This window comes from Lissotriton vulgaris, chromosome 11 (genome assembly GCF_964263255.1).
Source record: "Lissotriton vulgaris chromosome 11, aLisVul1.2, whole genome shotgun sequence".
Lineage (NCBI taxonomy): Eukaryota > Metazoa > Chordata > Amphibia > Caudata > Salamandridae > Lissotriton > Lissotriton vulgaris.
This window is the reverse complement of record NC_141699.1, coordinates 288,784,786-288,805,960: the sequence shown is the minus strand read 5'-3', so window position 1 is coordinate 288,805,960 and position 21,175 is coordinate 288,784,786.

Below are 21,175 nucleotides of genomic sequence, written 5' to 3'. Positions count from 1 at the left end.
GACCTAATTATTTTGGTTCATTGGAGCCTATTTTGAATGGTTTTGAAGTTGATCTGTTTTGTTTGTTTGTCCCCCGTATCATTGTGGGGGTGATGAAGCGGGCTGCAGAAAATATTTTATTCTGGCTTGTGGATTCAATTCCCCATAACATTAACTAAAGTAATTAATGCGCTGTTGCATGATTTGTTTTATTAATCTAACCGAGATTAAGTTTGCACCACACATGAACACGCGGGAAACTAATTACATGTGCTCTTGTTGCATTTGCAAGTCTGGTTTTGTAACACATTATTAATATTGTCCTGTTTGTTATGTTTGTCCTATTGTCTTTGTCACTATTAATATGCAGCTGATCATTCATGGCATGTGCTTTTATATGTGCTTACATGTATGTCCTATGTTGTGTTTGTCTGTCTGTGTATCATTTAATTATCTTTTTACTCTTTCAGAAACATAAAGCTGGATTACATGAAGAATGGTAGTTATTTTATGTGTTGCTTTATTTGTTTGATTATGCTAAATGTCTTTTATTAGTGGGTTAATTAATAATTAATAAGGGACTGGGTGGTACAGAAGGGTTTGCTTTACTTGAATTAATCACTCTTTTTGTGTTTGTTTAAATAATAGCTCAAGAGTGAGCTGAGGCCTAGTCTTTGCTTTGGAGAAAAGTTGGTCGGCCTGAACTGAGCAGAAGCTGGAGCCAAGCTGCACGTTGAAAAAGAAAAACTTTCCATGCAAGAGTTTATTGAACTTGCTTCTCGTGGCTCTGACTTTTTTATAAAAAGAGAGACTCTAACAAAGAAGTATATTTCCATGGACTGCTCTGAATGTTCTTATTCAAGGCTGAGGAAGTGACAAACGTGAATCTGCCGAGCTTTAGGTGGAAGTAGATTGGCATCTTTTTGTTGCAAAGCCTCGGAAGCTGATGTCACTCTAATGGACAATGGCATGGTGACGCGCATATTCTCTGGACTGGTAGCTGAGGTGGCCTGACAGCCATAAACCAATCACAGTGCTGAACTTTTCTAAAATAATAACATTTAATTAGTTTTGAGAGCAAAAATGATCTAAAATTGGCTCTCTTGAAGGGTTTGGGACTGTCTTTTCCAGAGGGGCGTAGCGCTGTCGGATTGCCTTGGGAGTGTAAGCATGCTACTGTTTATTATTTGTTTCTCTTTCAGGTTAGAAAATTAACTTACAGAAAAAGTTATGATTTCTTAAATTCATCATTTTGATCAAATCTATCTTGACAGCTTACATTGTGCCAATGATTATGTGATTTGAATTAATAAAACTAAATGCTTGATTTTAATAAAGAGAGTTCATAAAGATTTTTCAATTATGAATTTTAAAAATAAACTTTTCAAAATGACAAGCTGGTCTTGTTTATTGTAGATGGTTTATTGCCTAAAGTCATAAATACCATATTATCTATTCACCTCACTCTCTATGTTTATGGGCCTGGTATTGATTGGTAAGTGTGATAGTGGATTGTGACATCATTTATGAAGTATTTTAGTTTTTGGGCTTCATCAATTTGGTAGCATCAGACGGTTTATATGTTGTTTTTGACATGCATGTTACATATATGTTGGTATAGACATAGGATTGATGTTTAACAACTGTTAACCAAAAACTTATGTCAGAGTGTTATATGTAGTCTTAAGGAATTTTTCCAGCAGTGTGAAAGATTCCTGGTTAATTGCCGGCAAGGTAGTGTGACTAGAAGAGTTACACAGCGCATTTGTCTGTTTCAAAATTGTGGTATAGAATATATCACATGTTGTGGGCGTACAACACAAGTTTAGGGACCTTAGATTGCATGGTTAAATGAATAGTGAGGATTGCCTATGAAATTGTAGCATTAAGCAGAGGGACCTGGTGAGCCTGTTTTAAAGCTTTCTGTGAAAAGAGTAGTAGGATTTATTCAAGCTTGAGTGAAGGGTGAGATAGCGTCGTCTTTTCTTATCAACGCCTGACGTTTTCTGTGGTTGGTTCAAGTCCTGCCAAGAATTTGTGTGTGTATGAGTAGGGTTTTCTTGTTTGAAAGTGTGTGAATGGTTTGCAAACTGAAGGGTAGGGTAAAAATTACTCTATTAGCATTTGAAACTATTCTGTGAGAATAGCGTCGTCTATTCCACACTAAGGATACTTGAATGAATGTTTAAAACTATCTCTTTGTTAGAGAAGCAGACAAATGGTTTGTTTTCAATGTTATTAATTGCGTTTTTATAAAATGATTGGAAACGTTTTTTGAGCCTTAGAGTAAAGAAAACGCTGTTTTAGGGTATTATAAAGTGTTTTGTGCCATTTAAATACATTTAGAAACATTGTGCGCTGTTTAAATCTATTGAAAAGTGCCCCGATCGAAAATTCTGAAGGGAAGGGCTGTTTTAGGAGTAAAAGCGTGTGGGGAGAGAGCCTGCAGCTGCAGCTGCTGCATACGTCAGAGCCTGCCGCGCTCTGATTGGTTTAAATTATTGGAGTGTCAGAGCAAGCGTTCCTATTGGTCGAAGTGCGATCAAGCATTTTTTTAAATTCTATTCTTTTCTCTTAAGACTGCTCTGTTTTGGCAAATACTGCCTTGATTGCATTGTATTGGATAAAAGAACGTAGTCTTGGGAGCTTGTTCAGTAGCGCACTTCTCAGATTCTTTGTTAATTACTGTGCGCATGCTTTCCTTTCATTTAAACTCACACGCTATTGAATGGTGTTAGAACAAAAGACATGAGCTTTCTATTGTTCGCGTTCCCTCAGAATAGCTGACTGTTTAATTTCTTAAACGTTATTTTGGTGTCCCGAGTGTTTTCTGTGAAGGAGGGGGTTCTCAAGAGCGAGAGGAGAGCTGCCTGCAGCGGCTGCCTACGTCAGCCGCCGCGCTCCCATTGGACCAAAAGCCGACGTGTCATAGTTAGAGCCGCGCTCTGATTGGGCGAGGCTCCGTAGATGGATACTTGCTCAGTCTCATTAATGCATGTTCTCAATGCGTGTATTTATGGTAATTAAAGTGTGGCAGCGCGTGTAGAGAGGGACCGAGTGCGTGTGCCAAGTTTTTTGTCCTTCGTTTTAGGATTGCGCACCCATTGGATGTTAACGCGTCGCGTCATCCTATTGGGCGAGGCTCCGTGTTAGTTAGAGGAACCGCGTTCTGATTGGGCGAAGCTCCGTCTTAGTAATAGATTGTTGTTCCTTCTGTTTGGTCTCTCTCGAGATGTATATCGCGCATTGAGAGGAGCGCGTGTGGAGAGAAACTGACTCTGTGATGGTCAGAGAGAGGGGAGACGCCTTTCGTTCCACGTCAGAACAAGGTCGCGCACCCATTGGCTGTTGACGCGTAGCGTCACACAAGGGCCGCGACCTCATTGGTTGAGGCTTCGTGAGCCTTGTGCACCCATTGGCTGTTGACGCGTAGCGTCATACAAGGGCCGCGACCTCATTGGTTGAGGCTTCGTGAGCCTCGAGGTTGTTTATTTTTTGTGTTTTACACTACACTTGTGCCTGCTGCTTGGGGATTTGTAAGAATAAGAAGTAGGCTTACATTTTAGGCTCAGTGTTGTTAGGCTGTGACTTGGTGAAGGAAGGCTTATGAGTCATTGAGTGAGGATTGGTTAAGGCTCTGGTAGACATTCTGATTGGCTGAGCGCTGTGCAGCCACACGCTGATTAGGTGAAATACTTGTGCTGATGCACATTGTTTACTTTTAGCTGAAAAATTAGTTTTTCCCACGCTATTAATGCCCAAAGCTTCATTTCTTTTAAATTTAAAAATTATTTTGATATTTACCACTGTTAATTAGTAAATAATACAGCAATAGATACCCTGATTAGGATAATAGTAGCAAAGGTGATTAAAATAAGGATATTAATTATTTAATTAATACAAATTAGATAAAAACAGTTGTTTAGAGTTACAAATAAAATTATAATATTTATAGCTTTTGATAAAACAGCATTAATAATAAAAACATGAGTTATTGGAATGATTATAAAAAAAGCCTACATGGTTTCAAAAGGTGAAAAATTATTTTAAACCTGACAAGAAAATTGAGACACGTGGTGGTAAATTACTTCATAAGTACAAAACACCTGCAGCATATATGGAAGGTGAATATGGTTATCATACTGTAATTTGGTTTGATAACTGGATGCAGTATACCAAAAAGGATGGTGTACTAGCCTGGCCAGAAGATGGGTCATTCAATATGAAAGTTTTACAAAATTTGAGAGGAAAGATGATGGATCTTGTGCCAAAGCCAAGACCTACACAATTTGAAGCCTTAGTTGAGTGGGAGGTTGAGATGATGGAACTTGAACGTGAAAGCAAGTGTACAGCACCTAAATATTCAAAATATGTTGTAAATAAAGAAACACATGAAGATAAAGTGAGACGCTGGAGAAAAGCAGACATGTCTGATGGTCTGTATCCCATAAGAATAATGATTAATGAAGATTTAGAACAAAAGACAGCTGGAAGAGGAATTGATGAGGAATTAGATGATGCAGTTTTAGAAGATATGTATGCCACTAAACCCAAACCGCCACCTTATCAAGCAGGTTCTCAATCTACCCCGAGAGTTTCTACAGAAGCTTCTCCAAGTGCACCACCTAGAGAAGTTGAGGAAGGTTCTCCCAGATTTTTAAAATTACCTGAAAGGGTAGGCTCAGTAAATAATTGTAGTACACCTAACAGAAGTAGAGTAGCTTATCAAGAAAATAATTCTGTAAGGAATCAGGAAAGATTACCAGCTGAGCAAGAAATTTCTAGTTATAATAAAGCGAAGCATGATTTAATTGAACAGCTGACAAAAGGTATGGAAGCAGTTACAGTACCAGTAACTATTGGTCCTGTGGTACCAGTTTTTGACCAAGGAGATAATAGACAAACAGCCTTAACAGTTCCATTAAATGCTGAAATTCAAAAGGTTGCTGAAAAATTTTATTCAGAACTTTCAGAGATTCATAGAGAAAAATCTATGATGCCAAATTTAACACTACATGGAAGTTTATAAAGTTCGCAAACACCAACTGTGGCAGGTTCAGACTCAGGTTTGTCAGAAAAAAGTTTAAACAGAACAGAATTATCTCAAAATGGAATGTCCCCTGAAGCCCCTGATTATAAAAAGCTTGATGTAGCTAAATTAAAAGCTGATCTGGAGGAATTGATCATTGGCACAATTGGTACTGATAATTTGAAGTTGTATCAAGATGATGAATTGTTATTCATTTGCAAGAGTATTCAGTGGAAAACTAAAAACAGGTATGAACAACTGGAAGAAATGTCTGCTGAGTTAGAAATTGATTTGAGCAAACAAAAACATTTACAGAAACATTACAGGGTGGATTTCTCTGAGAGGGACATTGATAATTTAAATGCTGCTGGAAGAATAACTCACATAAGAGAATTAATAAGCTTTCTCAGAAAATTAGGTGAGTTAGGTAAATGGAGAATAAAATGGTCAAAGAAAGAACAAGATAAAAGACTAAGAAATGATGAAATTTCTGAATTTCCAATGAGAGAAATAGCTGGAGGAGGGTATGTGCATGTTCCTTGGTCCAGACAGGATATTCTCCTGTTTACCAATGATTTTCCACGTTTAAGGGAGAAACCAGTGGAGTGGTACCGTCAGGTAGACAGATTCATAAGGGTGTCAAAGGTCCTGTGGATTGATCTGGATGGATTCTTTGACATTGTTGTTCCATCAGATCTTTGGACAGAATGCAAGATTTCTATAGATTGGCCAAAAGAAGAACCTGCCCGAGATAAAATTACAGGTGCCCCATCAAAAGATGTCATGGATCTTTATAAAAAAGTAATTTATTGGCTGAAAGAGAAAATTCCCCCAAAAGAAGTGGACTGGGTTAAAATAGACAGAACAAATCAGGAACCAAAAGAATCAGTTCATTCATTTTATGAAAGGTTACTGTTAGTCTTTAAACAGTACAGTGGCTATGAAATATTAAGTGAAAAAGACATGAGCCACTTTATATATAGATTTGTATATGGCCTGAGACCTGAAATTGGTGACATGATTAGAAATGGAATTGTTTGTTGGCAATCATTATCAGTTGATGACATCCTGAGAAAAGCAAAATATTGCAGTGATGAGATAGATGCAAGGCAGAAGAGTCTCAAGGAGAAAGCAATGTGGGCACAGGTGAAGGTAGCTGAGCAGCAACAACAACAACAGTTAGGTTCTATGCAACAGGGAAAGTTTAGGGGTAATTTTAATAATTCTAAGCCAAAATTTAATGTAAATATTGATGAGTTAAAACAAAAGCTCCCATGTTTTAATTGCGGCGAAATTGGACACTGGAAGCGAGAGTTTAAAAACCTGTCCAGAAATTTTAAAAATAATTCATTGAATCCACAGGTGCAGTGTGAATTAAGTCCGCAGCAACAGCTACAGCGGCAACTGCATGAGTTAAATCAGCAGCGACAGCTACAGCGACAGATAGTGAACCAGACACAGCAAAGCCAGTTTCAACAACAAAATCAGGTACAGCAAAATCAAATTCAACAGAGTCAGTTACCTCAAGCACCATTTCCTGGTAGTGCTAACACACAGAGATTTTCTCCTGAAACAGGTTTCTGTGGAAATAATTCGGTTAAAAATGTGTCAAAAGTCAATATGACAAATGCTTCCAAATTTTGGTTAAGCGACAAAGAGGTGAGTGATTCATCAGAGGATTACTCATGACGGTGCCTGAGAGAGGAGGAAGAGTGTGTGCTTGGACCCACTCTTGAGGTAGATCAGTCTGGTCCATTTGTTAATGGTAAAGTAAATGATAAAGATATCACTTTCCTTGTGGACACAGGTGCTACCCGTTCTACTGTTAGATCAGCAGAAATAGAAAACCTTCCTCTCTCGGGTGAAACAATTCAAGTTGTAGGTGTAGCTAATCAGCAAATTAGAACCAGTTTGACAGATCCAGTAAAAGTGGAGATAGGCAATTACAAAGATAAACACAGATTTCTAGTTTGTGACAGCAGTCATGTGAATCTGTTAGGTTGTGATATATTATGCAAAATGAATTGCAGAATATATTGCTCACCAGAAGGCATTGAAATGCAAACAGCAGAAGAAGATGGTCTTTATAAATGGACTATGATGATGGTGGAAGAAGAAAAAACACCAATATTGCCTGTATTTGATAAAAATGATTTGCCAGAAGAGCGCAAAGAGCCGGTTAATCCAGCAATTTGGGACCTAACAGGTAATGATATGGGTCTTATGAAAAATATTGATCCAGTAAAAATCACTGTTAAACAGGGAGTTGATTTTCCAAATGTTCCTCAATATAAAATGAAGGCAGAGACAATTGAAGGTGTCATTCCTGTGATGGAAAAATTCATAAGTCAAGGAGTGTTAAAAGAAATTGAAAGCAGTCCATGCAATTCACCAATTATGGGTATTAAAAAGCCGAATGGAACATACAGAATTGTTCAAGATTTAAGAAAAATTAATCAGATAGTTGTTCCCTGCTGTCCCATTGTTCCAAATCCTGCAGTAATTCTTTACCAGATTCCACATGATGCAGAATGGTACACGGTCATTGACCTGTGCAATGCCTTCTTTACAGTTCCATTACATCCAGATAGCCAGAACATTTTTGCTTTCAGGTTCCAAAATAGGACCCTAGCCTGGTGTCGTATCCCTCAAGGGTATACTGAGAGTCCATCTATCTTTAATCAATTATTATAGAAGTCCCTGGAAGATCTAGTGTTGCCTGGTCATTCCACATTGGGGAGCTTTCTCTCCGATAGGGTGAGGCTGGAGCAGGGGGTGCCTCAGGGCTCTGCCCTGAGCCCTACCCTGTTTAATCTATATATGGCCCCACTGGCAGAGGTAGTGCAATCGTTCGGCGTGGAGCTTGTCTCCTACGCCGACGACACGCAGCTCCTTATTTCTCTGACCCAAGCCCCTTCCAAGGAAGCTGATAATTTCAATGTCTGCATGACCAAACTTGCCACTTGGATGAACGACCACTGTCTGAAACTGAACGGGACTAAGACGGAGGTCCTCATCATGGGAGGCAATGAGGCTAAATGGACGAAGGAGTGGTGGCCCAGCTGCCTTGGTCCTTTGCCCTCCCCATCCCGAGAGGCGAAGAACTTGGGTGTGTGGGTGGACAATAAACTGTCCTTTGACAGCCACATAAGAAAAACGGTGGGCAAATGCTTTGGGGTAATGAAAACTCTGAACCGTACCCTTGACTTGTTACCTATTAATTCCAGGCGTACCATGACGCAAGCACTGATAACGTCCCGTATTGATTACGGAAACGTGCTGCTCATGGGTACATCTGAGAAAAATATTAAAAAGCTTCAGGTGCTACAAAATTCGGCAGCTCGCCTGGTCTTAAGGCTCCCTCGGCGAGCTCCATCTCGCCCCTCTCTTGTAGCCCTCCATTGGCTGCCCATCAGGAAGAGGATTGATTTTAAAGCTATGCTGTGGTGCCATAAAATAATTCATCACAGAGCACCGGCCTACATGTCGGATTTGGCTACTGTCTATGAACCGAGCAGGTCGCTTAGGTCTAAAGGTATGGGTCTGCTCAGAACCACATGCCCCAAAAAGGCCAGAATGGGAGGCAAATCCTTCCGGACTTTGGCGGCCAGGAAATGGAACCTTCTTCCTGCGGATATCAGGATGGAGAATAATGAAATCCTGTTTAGGAAGAAACTAAAAACCTGCCTCTTCACTTGGTGATGGGTTTTCCTCTACTCCTTCTCACACTCTCTCCACAGCGCGGGGACACGCCGGGAGGCGTCACCAGGCGCTCTACAAGCTCCTTTAAATTAAAATTGGTACAGTACATTGACGATTTGCTTGTGGCAGCCAAAACACGAGAAAATTGTGTTACTGATACCATTACCCTGTTAAATCGTTTGGCAGATGAGGGACATAAAGTCTCACCAGCAAAATTGCAGTTTTGTAAACAAGAAGTGAAATATCTTGGTCACAGAATTGCAAAAGGAACCAGAAAGGTGACAGTTGAAAGAATTAAGATGATTCGAGCAATACAACCACTGACAACACAGAGACAGGTGAGAATGTTTCTAGGAATGGTTGGTTACTGTCGACAATGGATTAGTGGGTTTTCAGTCATTGCAAAACCACTTCAGAGATTAACAAAGGCAGATGTAAAAGATCCAATAAAATTGTCAGAAATTGAGCTGGAAGCTTTTGAGCAGTTAAAAAAGAGCTTATGTGAAGCTCCTGCTCTGGGTATGCCAGATTATGAGAAGGAATTTGAACTTTACTGCAGTGAAAGAGAAGGTTGTGCATTGTCAGTCCTTATTCAGAGGCATGGAAACTTGAGAAAACCAATTGCATACTTTTCAGCTGTTTTGGATCCTGTTGCAAAAGCTTTGCCAGGTTGCTTAAAAGCAGTGGCCGCAACAAGTGTAAGTCTTGAGCAAAGTGAGGGTATCATTATGGGTTTTCCTGTAAAGGTATATGTACCTCATTCAGTTGAAATTCTCCTTACCAGAAGTAGAACTCAACATTTAAAAAGCAGCAGACTGACAAAATATGAGAAAACAATTTTGGGTTCAGACAACGTATCAGTTGTTAGATGTGTGAACTTGAACCCTTCCACATTATTACCTGATGGAGTTATTACTGAGGTAAGTAATGAGGATGACATTGATCATGAATGCCTGGATGTTGTAGACTACTGCACAAAACCAAGACAGGACATAAAAGATGTCCCATTACCTGAATCAGATATAATATACTTTGTTGACGGATCTTGTTTGAGAAATGATGAAGGGATTCTGAGAGCAGCATACTCAGTGTGTACAGTTTCAGATGTTATTGAAGGTTCACCTTTGGATGGAATTCGTTCTGCTCAAATTGCAGAATTAATTGGTTTAATTCGAGTATGTGAAAAAGCAGTTGGAAAAAGAGTAACCATAGTGACTGATAGTCAGTATGGTTATGGAGTTGTTCATGATTATGGACAACTCTGGTCCAATAGAGGTTATTTAACTTCTGCAGGAACACCAATTAGAAATGCAAAATTAATTAGAAGATTGATTGATGGCATTCAATTACCAGAACAAATAGCAGTAGTGAAGTGTTCAGCTCATAAAAAAGGTGATGATTACATTACCAAAGGAAATGCTTTTGCAGATGAAATGGCAAAATATTGTGCCAGAAACAATTACGCAATCAATCGGGAAAAAGACGATAGTCACACAATGAATTCTCTCATGCTAATTTCTGTAGTTGAGACATGGCAGGAAGTAAAAGATTTACAGGATGAGGCAAGTGAGGAAGAGAAAAACATATGGCTAAAAGGTGATTGCAGACCAAGAGAGGAAGACGGGATCTGGGTACACAAAGATGGAAGAGTTGTAATGCCAGACAGCATGATTGCTGATATGGCACGATTGTGTCATGGTCAAGGACATATAGGTAAAGGGTCCATGATTAGATTATTCAGACAAACATGGTACAATGTAAAATTTAGAACAATTGCGGAGTCACTTTGTCAAAGATGTTTGACCTGCCAACAGATGAATGCCCACAAAAAGGTTGTTGTAAGCATGGGAATCATAGGACGGGAGGGTGGTCCTTTTACCAGATTGCAGATGGATTTTGTTGAAATGCCAAGGTATAATGGTCTACATTATATTTTGGTATTTGTTTGTTTGTTTTCAAGATGGGTGGAAGCTTTCCCAACTCGTCATGCTAATGCTGTTACTGTAGCAAAGTTACTTCTAAGAGAAATCATACCTAGGTATGGATTTCCGGTTACCATTGAAAATGATCGTGGAAGTCATTTTGAGAACAGTTTGATGAAAAAGATCTGTAAAGCTTTAGACATAGAACAAAAGATGCATTGTGCTTACAGACCACAGGCATCAGGTGTCGTTGAACAAATAAATGGCACTATCAAAAATAGGATTGCAAAGATGTGTGATGCTACAGGAGTAAAGTGGACAGATGCACTTCCACTTGTTCTAATGTCAATGAGAAGCATCCCAGATAAAAAGACAGGTCTTAGTCCACACGACATTGTGATGGGCAGAGTGATGAGGCAAGCATTTGTTCCAGTTGGCAAATTAATGAGTATTAATGATAGTGCAATTTTTGAATACTGCCGAAATCTATCTGATGTAATGCATTCTGTATTTCATCAGGTGGGAACTGACATTATTTCAAAAGAAAAAGTACAAGCTCATGATTTGCAACCCGGTGACTGGGTAAGAACGAAGGTTCACCGAAGAAGGAACTGTTTATCACCGAGGTGGCAGAAGCCACGTCAAGTAATCTTGATTACAACAAATGCAATTAAGTGCAGAGGACTAAAAAGGTGGATTCATCCAAGCCATACAATTTGTGTGTCACCTCCTGAAAATTCTGATGAAGAAGGTGATATAACAGCTGATTCAGATTCAGAAAGAGACCCAGAAGATCCTGATTCTGACTCAGATTCTGATTCTGATGATCAACAAGTAAATCAACATCAAGAGAATCTAGATGGAAATCAGAACTTGAATAAAGAAGATCTGAAAACTGGAAATCGAGATGTTGAAGACGATGATTTGCTTGAAGAAGAGTCTCTGAGAGAAAAGAGAGATTCAGAAGAAGCAGAAAATTCTGAGCGAGACAAAAATCTGAGCGATACCCTTGAAAGGCAAAGAAGAAGTAGCTCTGTAAACAAAAAGCTTGAAACTGGGAAGCTGAAGGTGATTCCTGAAGAAGAATTACCAAGTACCAATAAAGTTATTGTTTCAAACGGAGTGAAGTTGCCGAGTAAAGAAGTTCCTAGGTACAGATTTGATGTCTCTGATACAGACACTGAAAGTGATGAAGATTCTGAAATAAGAAAACACAGAAAAAGAGCTTGGAAAACTGAATGTAACGAAAGTGTACCAAAGAAAAAAGTCTTGAGAAAAGGAGACATTTGGCCTGAAAATAATTTGAAATTCAAACTAGTGAAGAAATCAAAGGAACAAGTTAATGAGATTACTAGTCAAGGAAGTGAACTTGAAAAAAAAATTGAAGGTGAAGACAAGAAAATAGAAGTTATCACTCGCAAGACAAAAAGAGTAATTAGGCCAAACCAAAAATATAGATCTCCAGAATGGACCTATATAATTATTCCACCTATTGTTGAAGTGGAAAGCAGTGGTCAGGAATTTTTAGAAAGTGACAGAGATTAAAATTGTTAGAAATTAGTTGAGGATCTATTTCCTGGCACAAGGCTGAAGAAAATATGTGTTAGGTAACTTTTTGTTTCCTGGCATAAGGCTGAAGAAAATTTGTTAGGTGACGTTAGGTCGAAGAAATTCTGTTTAGCTAAAGAAGACATATTTTGTGACACAAGGTCGAAGAAAAACTGTTTAGGGTTAAAATCTTTAAAAAAAAAAAAAAAAATTTAAAAGGGGGGATATAATTTTGTTAGTTATACTTACATTCTTATTTAAAAATTTTGTTTTTGGAAATGCCTAGATCAGATACTTCTAGGTGTTCAATTTTTAAAAGGTGTTGTAAGATGACCTCAATTTGTGTGATATTATTAATTTTACTTTGGCTAATTTTAGCTGTGGTCTATCCTTTTGATGTTAATAAGCAAAAATCTAAGGCTAATATAACTAGTAAAGTAGAGTCTAATCATGAGAAGCATGCTGGCAAGTCCAGTAGAGTTATTAATCATGATCCAGTGTCTCATCAAGATAGATCTATTGGTGACTTTTCAACTAATTCATTTTCAAGGCTTTTATCTGAATATGTCAAAGTAATGAATGTCAAAGATTGCTACGTGTGCATAAAATTACCGGCCTCTGTTTCTGAGGGGGTGACATATAATATGTTACCTCTCACTTATGGCATTACTTGTAGTGTGATTGCTAGCCTGTTTTATCAAACTGGTCGTCTGGAGTATTATTACTCAGACTTTGATGAGGTTTTTGCAAATCTCAAAATTGTAAATAGCCTAAACAAAGTAAGGTCTGCGAAGCAGATGAGGGAATTATTTTTAGTTACTAATGAACTAAACTATGAATACGCCTATAGAAATAATTTAACATGCAAAATGAGAGCTGAAGAAAAGACTTTCCTTAACATGGTTGAGGAGAGAAGGGCTGTTTACAAAAGAAATGAAAAACGAAAACATGCTAAATCTAAATACTGGCAGTTAGAAGATGCCAAGTTAAATGGTGTTAATACTAATGCAGCAATTAATATAGATGAACCAGTTAGTGGTAAATTTTGCATTAGAAGAGATAATACTCTATATGATAATCTTTTTGTAGGTGCTAGTCAATGTGAAGATACTTATCGTATTGAAGGGGGATGGGGATTCAAAGGTGGAAAGGATCCAATTTTCCCTGGAATTTATTTTATTTGTGGTAATAAGGCTTATTTTAGCCTCCCGGACCACTGGTATGGGACATGTTATCTTGGCCTGGTCTTTCCAAAAATATTTCATGTTGACAGAAATGAAAAAGGTACTTTTGAATTTGGCGAACACTTGAATCAGAATAGGTACAAAAGACAAAGTTTTTCTGAAATCCTGGGAGACATTTTTGGTGCTGTTATTCCTATGGTGGGGATTACAATGAATTCTATCAAAATTAGAAAAGTGTCTACAATTGTAGATAGGTTGTCAACTGATACTGCAAGTGGTTTCCAATTGGTTAGCACAGAACTTGTTGCAACCAGAAGTATGGTTATGCAGAATCGTCTTGCGTTAGACATTATGCTTGCAAAAGAGGGTGGAGTCTGTGGGGTCTTGCATGTCCAACATTGCTGTACTTATATACCTGACAAAAGTCGGGATATAGAGTTACTTGTTAAAAATATCACGCACTTCCATGAAGAAATTGAACCCATGGAGGAGGAGACCTTTTCTGAGAAAATTGGGAAGAGAATGGAGGTTATTAAAGATTGGTTTTCAGAACTTGGCAGTTCAATCATTGGCAAAGTGCTCTATCCAGTAATTGTCATTATTATAATGATAATGCTGCTAAAAATTAGTTGTTTGATTCACAAGAGGAGGAAGCGTCAGAATGAAAAGAGAAGAATTTATAAACTCAGAAAGGAACAAGAAAAGGAATATGAATCAGAAGAAATGCGAGGAGTTCAGTTTGATAGAGATAATCAGACAGCTGAAACAGAGGTTTAGGGAAACTAATATCGAGAGAATTCAGTGTGTGTTGTCTCTAAAATGGGTAAAATTTTTCTAAATTTTTGTGTTTGGTGATTTTAAAATCACCAGATGAGGGAGTTGATGAAGCGGGCTGCAGAAAATATTTTATTCTGGCTTGTGGATTCAATTCCCCATAACATTAACTAAAGTAATTAATGCGCTGTTGCATGATTTGTTTTATTAATCTAACCTAGATTAAGTTTGCACCACACATGAACACGCGGGAAACTAATTACATGTGCTCTTGTTGCATTTGCAAGTCTGTTTTTGTAACACATTATTAATATTGTCCTGTTTGTTATGTTTGTCCTATTGTCTTTGTCACTATTAATATGCAGCTGATCATTCATGTGTGCCGTACCCCTTTTATGACCATCAGCTGGAACTGACTGAGCAACTAGTACTTTCATTTTCGTGTCTTTCATACGTCTCTGTTCGTGATCATGTTCTTCTCTGATTCTGTTCTGGTGGTACTGCAACATTTGTAACATTTGGGAAGGCGTATTAGCTTGCCATGTGCTCTCAACTTTCAGTACACGGTTCTTAACCTGGGGCAGGGAGTTCTCGACTAATTTTGACACAAAAAGGTGTGGGTATGACTCGCTACTTGTTTTCAGGCCACTATTAATAATAAAACATTTCTCGAATCGGGAATAAAAATCACTAGTGTCTTTGTCGTGTTTCTGTTTGCAGGCTGAGATTGCATTCCAATCCTCCTTTTTAGTTGCCAATAATCTTGGCAAGACCTGTACTAACAATCCTGGTAATGCTTTAGTTTTCTCCCCAAGACCTAAACCTGGGGTTCGACCAGTTTCTTCGGTTTCTAATTCAGCCCAATTAATCTTTTTGTCTCCCACCTCCCATTCTTTTTCCTTGAGTTTCTCGTAAATACCGGCAGGCAATAACACTTTCAGTATCTTCATAATGTCTGGATAGGTATAATCTCCCATTAGTAACATGTCTTATATTTCACGGTGGAAACCTGCAGGGTCTTTATCATGACTGGGCACTATTTTCTTCATTTCTAACAATTCCATTTTAGTTATAGGTGTGTATACAAACACGCGTTCAAGGGTATCATCGGCTTTCCTGACTGGATGTACTTCTCGTAAAGGATTCTGTTTGTCTAGGTGATACGGCTGCCTGACTGGGGGTGGAACGGAGACAAGATGTGGAGTTAAGAATGTTCTATACTTGTGACGTTGTTCTAAGATTATTTCTATTAAATCGGTACCTAGACCTCTCCATCTTCTCATGAGTAAGTCCTGCAATAAATTATATAATGGACCTGGGTCAGATGCTTGGTTTTCATACTGTATAATGAGGTGTTGGGTCATGTATATACCAGCTAGTCGCTGTTCTTCTGGGGTGAGACTTAAAAATGTTTTCACTACTGAATCATCTTTATATATGCTGTCATCCCCGGCCCACTGTACTGCGGACCGAGCTAGTTCCTGATCACGTAGGGTATTGAGTTTGTGATAACCTACTCTTTCTTTCAGTACTTTATCAGTAATTTGGAATATATGCTCAAGAGAACATCGCTCTGATATCGGACAAAGGTAACGTTTCTTGTTTTCTAAACGAATGGGTCTGTCAAAAGGATTACCTAATGGGTATTGTTTAGGCAGTTTCGTTCTACCTACATACGCTATTGTATCTTGAGTCGCTGCCGGATTCTCCGGTTCTTCCTCCTCTGAGGTGTCTTTATCGTCTGACTCAGAACGCCTTTCAGATTCTCGTCGGGCATGTATTGCTACTATTTCTTTACGGATCTTTCTAACCATAGCATGTATACTTCTCTCTCTATCATGTTTGCCCTCGGCAATATTCTGACTCCATCTTGACAATCGCCCCATCTCTTCTTGTGGAAAGCTAGGCTGATCTTGTTCCCTTATCAGACAATTAACCAAAAATCGCATGATTAAACCCTGTGTCTCGACTTTCTGATGTGACATGGCTTCACCAACACACTCGGGTCTTTCTCCTGTTCTAATAAAATGATATATATTGTCTAGATGGTCTGGCATTTCTGGTAATAACACCAAGTAATCTGTAACACGTCTTAAACGTAGGGATGCTAACAACATGGGTCCTGTTTTACCAGGTACTGTGTCATATCTGCAATCTGTAAGCTGTTCTTTAAGCTTTTCGGCTGGGGCTGCTTTAGGCGTACGCTGCATTGCTAATTCTCTCATTGTCATATGTTGTAACTGTGGCGGGGTGCGATAACCTCCTGTAGCACCTCCTGAGGCGGAGGCTTGAGCATAACCTGACTGTAGGGTCGGTATCTGTAACGGAGTTGGAACCTGAGCAGCGCCAGCCCCAAAGGGATTAAGCGGATGAATACCAGGAGGGACAATAGGGGAAGTGACAACAGGTGCGGGAAGTGGTGCGGGAGGGATCTGCTGTTGCAGACCTGGGGGCAGATGATCAACAGGGGGTACAGGTACAGGTGGTACGGTTATATTGGTATATGCGGGAGCTACGTCGTCTAAATAGGAAGAGAGGAAAATATCTGCTGCGGTTTTGTGACGTAATTTAGTCGGAACCAATGGAGGGGGCAGATCTTTCGGTATTTCCGGAGTCGCCTTGGGCAGGCCCTCGGCCAGGACTGGATACAATCCTGTCATAATGGCATTACTCTGTCTTTCGTGTTGTTCTATTCTGACTCGCTGTCCTTCTTCTAGTAGGTCTTTTTCTTTGGCTTTTTCGGAATCTTCTCTACTTTTCTCTACTTTTCTCTACTTTTCTGAGCGCCTTCTCTGTCCGTCTGTGTGATTCTTTACGCCATAATTCAATGGCATCTTTCTGTGATTGTCTGGCTTTCTTTTTCCATAACGCTTCCTCTACTCTCATGATGCACTCGGCATCCCATGTCCCTGTAACGGGCCACCTCTGATTCTCTGCTAAGTCTTTCGTATAATCCACCCACAAGTCTAGATATAATATGGCATCTAAGCCGTGCTTGTGGTACATAAAATGTCCAGGAGTGTCCCTGGGTGGGATGGGAACTGCTTCTTCGAGTATCCCTTTCCTAGTTCCTATCTGTCGCAACTTCGAAAATAAAGGCATAGCTACCTCGGTCTAGACACAATAAACACAGTAAGAAAATGCAAACAATCACTCATACCACGACATTAAAACACATTGAAACATTTCGAAACAAACAATAATAACTGGATATCTGGATACTAGATGCACTGCTAAACAGTACAGATACACTGCTAAAACAGTGCAGACCGGATTTGTGTACCCAAACCCGTCTTGACCGGACACAAATCAATGCACCCGTCTTGATGCGTCCCCAGCACCGGTACTCACCGGGAAGCACAGAAAAGAAGTCCTCGGAAACTCGACTGGACTGGACCGCTACGACGTCACTGCTGCTGCTGCGCACTACGCATGCGCCTCGACACTACTGGTGGGCCTCTCGATACCTCGGACACTGCTCTCTCGGCTGGGCTCTGGTCGGGATCCTCCGCACTCCTCACCGCCTCGTCTGGATGTCGATCGCAGTCTCAGTCACCTCCGTAGGCCTGAGGGAGATACAAGAAAACCTGCAGATGCGCATGGGGTCCGTCACAGCTATAGTCGGGGGCAAAGCCTGCGACGCATCACCGGCGCGTGGGGTGGGGGAGGGGTCCCTGTTCGGGCGCCAATTTATGTGGTAAATATTTTACCGTATACGAGTTTTCCATATAATTTCGGACAAGTAAAGAAATAGCTCAATCAAATGAGAGGCAGAGTCCGTGGTGTCTGAGTCATAAGGGCTTTAATCATAAATGATGACTCGAGCCATGGAAATCTATTCCATCAATACAAGGGTTCGGGTATGCAATGATGGCAGGAAAGATGTCAACGATTTATTCACAGTACATGACATATATAGTAAAATGACACAATAGCATTGAATACAGTAGGCGTGACAAGTGAAATGTATATGATAAGAACACATGTGCGTAACAAAAAGGCGTGAACAAGGGTGTGCACATAGACGTGTACTAGAAACGTCACAGAAAAGCGTCACAAGTGGGTGGATGCTTAGAGAATTCTTGCAGAGTCAGCTGAAACCTGTGGCCTGAATGCGCGCGCAGCTAATATGACGTGTGATTGACGTACATCTGGAGGAAGCTAAGGGTCTGACATTTAGCACTAGTAGAAGAGACAGAAGTCTGGCATGTCAGATCGACCTGTCCCTATAACATATCTGATATCTAATATTTAGAGGATGTTTAATCTAGAGTAAAAGGTCACTTGGGCAGAGGCTACTCTATACTGAATGTTAGTGCGTGTATAGGTGCCTGCGTGTCTACGTGAGGGGCCATGGGCCTACTCTGGTAACGGGAACTGTAAATTACTTGCACGGAGACAGGGAGACTTGCTCTTTGCTCTGCAGCCGGGGATATGTTTACCTAAATCACTAGACAGGAATGTGTTTTCAAAGAGCTAAGCTGGCTACGCTGATAACTTGAAGGTAAAATACTGTTTTTGGCAGGCAGACCAGGCCGAGCCGGGCACCGCTCGCTTGGCAGGAAGTAAGGCAGAGGTCAGGGATGCGTCTCCATGCTGCAGCTTTCAGAGGCAGAAACAGACGTGGCTTGAAGACAGAATTCAGGGCCTAGCTCGGCAGAGGCAGGAAAAACGTGAAAGTGCACCATGTAAAGACGGTGGCATGGCATACTTAGGAACTGAATTATCAATCCATTCATGGTGGATCTGATAGAGGACATGTTAACGTTGGACGCAAATGTATTTGCGTCTTCAGATTCGGTTGTGGAGGGAAATTACATGTACTTGAAACTCGTACATGGAGCCGTTGGGGTACACGTTGGGGACACATTTGACCATAAAAATTTCAATTACCTCAGTACTGCAACAAAAACCCAGTTTCCTACATCCCTTTTTTCAGCACCTCATCGCTCTTTCCATCTCACTTCCCTGTCTATCTCCTAAATCCACTTGACTTCTCTCTCAACCTCTTCTGTTTCTTTACCTCACAACCCTATCTTTATACCTCACCTCTTTCTTCCTTTTCGAGTCCTTTCTCTACCTCACCACTCTCTTCCTCATCTCTCTCTACCTCATTTCTCTCTCCTTCACATCACATCACACACACCACCTCATCTCTCTCCACCCCATGTTTCTCTCTCTTGCTACCTAAGATCTAAACTTAACTCAATCTGTTTCACTTCTCAACCTCCTGCTACCAGTTTTCCACATACATAACTTCTCTCACAACATTACTTCTTAATCACTAGGTCTCTTTCTCTACCTGTCGTCCTTGTTTTAATCTATCATTGCCTCTTCTCTCTCGGTTTCTCTCCTCTCTATCACCATTCAACCCCCTATCTCTGTCTCAATTCTCTGCCTTTCTTTTTGCATCTCTCTATTTCACCTCTCTGGCTCTTCCTCACAATCTCACTCTTCCTATATTTCAAAAACACATTTCTTTCTTTATCTGACCTCTGTCTCTTTACTTTACGTAATTTCTCTAAATATTGTCTCTTTTCCTAATGTTGACTGCTCTCAATCAAGCTTTCTCTCAATCTTACTGCCCATTTTATCTAATCTACCTTCTTAAGCGCTACTTTTTAATAAGTCTCTCTCTCTACCTCTACACTGTTTCTCTCTCTCTACCTCCACACTGTCTTGAGCTTCAGTTTGTATATGCTTCTACATCATCCTTCTGCCTGTCTACTGTTACAGCTCTCCCTAACTCATCGTTCTTTTTATGTCACATTTCTCTCTACCTCACCCCTCTGCGTAACCCACCCCTCTCTCTACATTTCAGTATCCCTGTCTTAAGCTATCACTACAGATTTACTTCTCTACCTTTAGTTGTCACCCTACCCCCCTTTTCCTATCTACCTCTTCATCTTTCTACTCTCCATATCTTTCTAACTAACTTACCTTTCTGTTTTCAACGCATGTGCCTACGTACCTCGGCTATCTCTCCACATCGGTCTCATTTCTTCCTCCCTTCTCCCTCCTTTTTTGAATGACAAAATATTTAGCTCGAAAGGTAAAAATAAATGACTTTATTAATGCTTGTCCAAGCTTTATTTTGGTACTATTTAATTGGGAGATGTCATCCAGCTTCAGCTTTCAGTTGGTTTTGCATGCCCCAATCTCTGGAAGTTTTAATGACTAATGAGTAAACCATAAGTCATTAGGGAACTGTGGTATTACAGCTAGTATAAAAGCAGTGATACCTAATATACCAGGGACCCTGTTGAAGTAGCAGGGAATCTGTTGCCCACTTTCAGCTAATATCTGCCTTCATGATGTCCAACAACCCTTAATTATAAGCTAACCTTCCAGAAATGGGTAGTAAAAAACGGTGGACCCTCAAATACCAATAAAGAACAATTGAAAAAACATTCAAATGGGATTTAATCATAAAAGCAAAACAAATAATATATTATAATGATGCAGTGTGTGCCAGTGGATGAAACGAACACCCTTACATGCTCCACCATCAAGATCCAATATTTAGAGTTGTGATGATGATACCATCTATCTGATGGGATCTAAATGTTGTTGACTGTGGCACATACCCTTAAAAATATTTTATATCATATACTAAAAGCAGTGCTGTTCTTCTGTATTTGATATGTACTATGATCACTTACATCACACATGTGTATCACATACATGAGGGCACTAAGCACACGTTATTCACTGGCACCAACTGCATCATTGTAATGCATTTTCTGTTTTGCATTTTATGATGTGTTATCAATTATTCTTTCAATCAATCAGGGGCTATTAAAGCGTACTCCTCACCTATGAGGGTCTCAAGGCACTGTGTGTGTGGGGGAAGGGCGGGAGGGGGGGTTGGGTGCAGTTCCGGGTCAGCCGAAAAGCCAGGTCTTGAGGCTCTTCCTGAAGGTGTGCAGGGTAGGGGAGCATCTGATGATGACTGGGAGCTCATTCCAGGAATTGGCTGTGACGTAGAAGAAGGCTCTTGCACCTGCTCTGGTTCTGCGGATGGGCGGGGTCGGCGG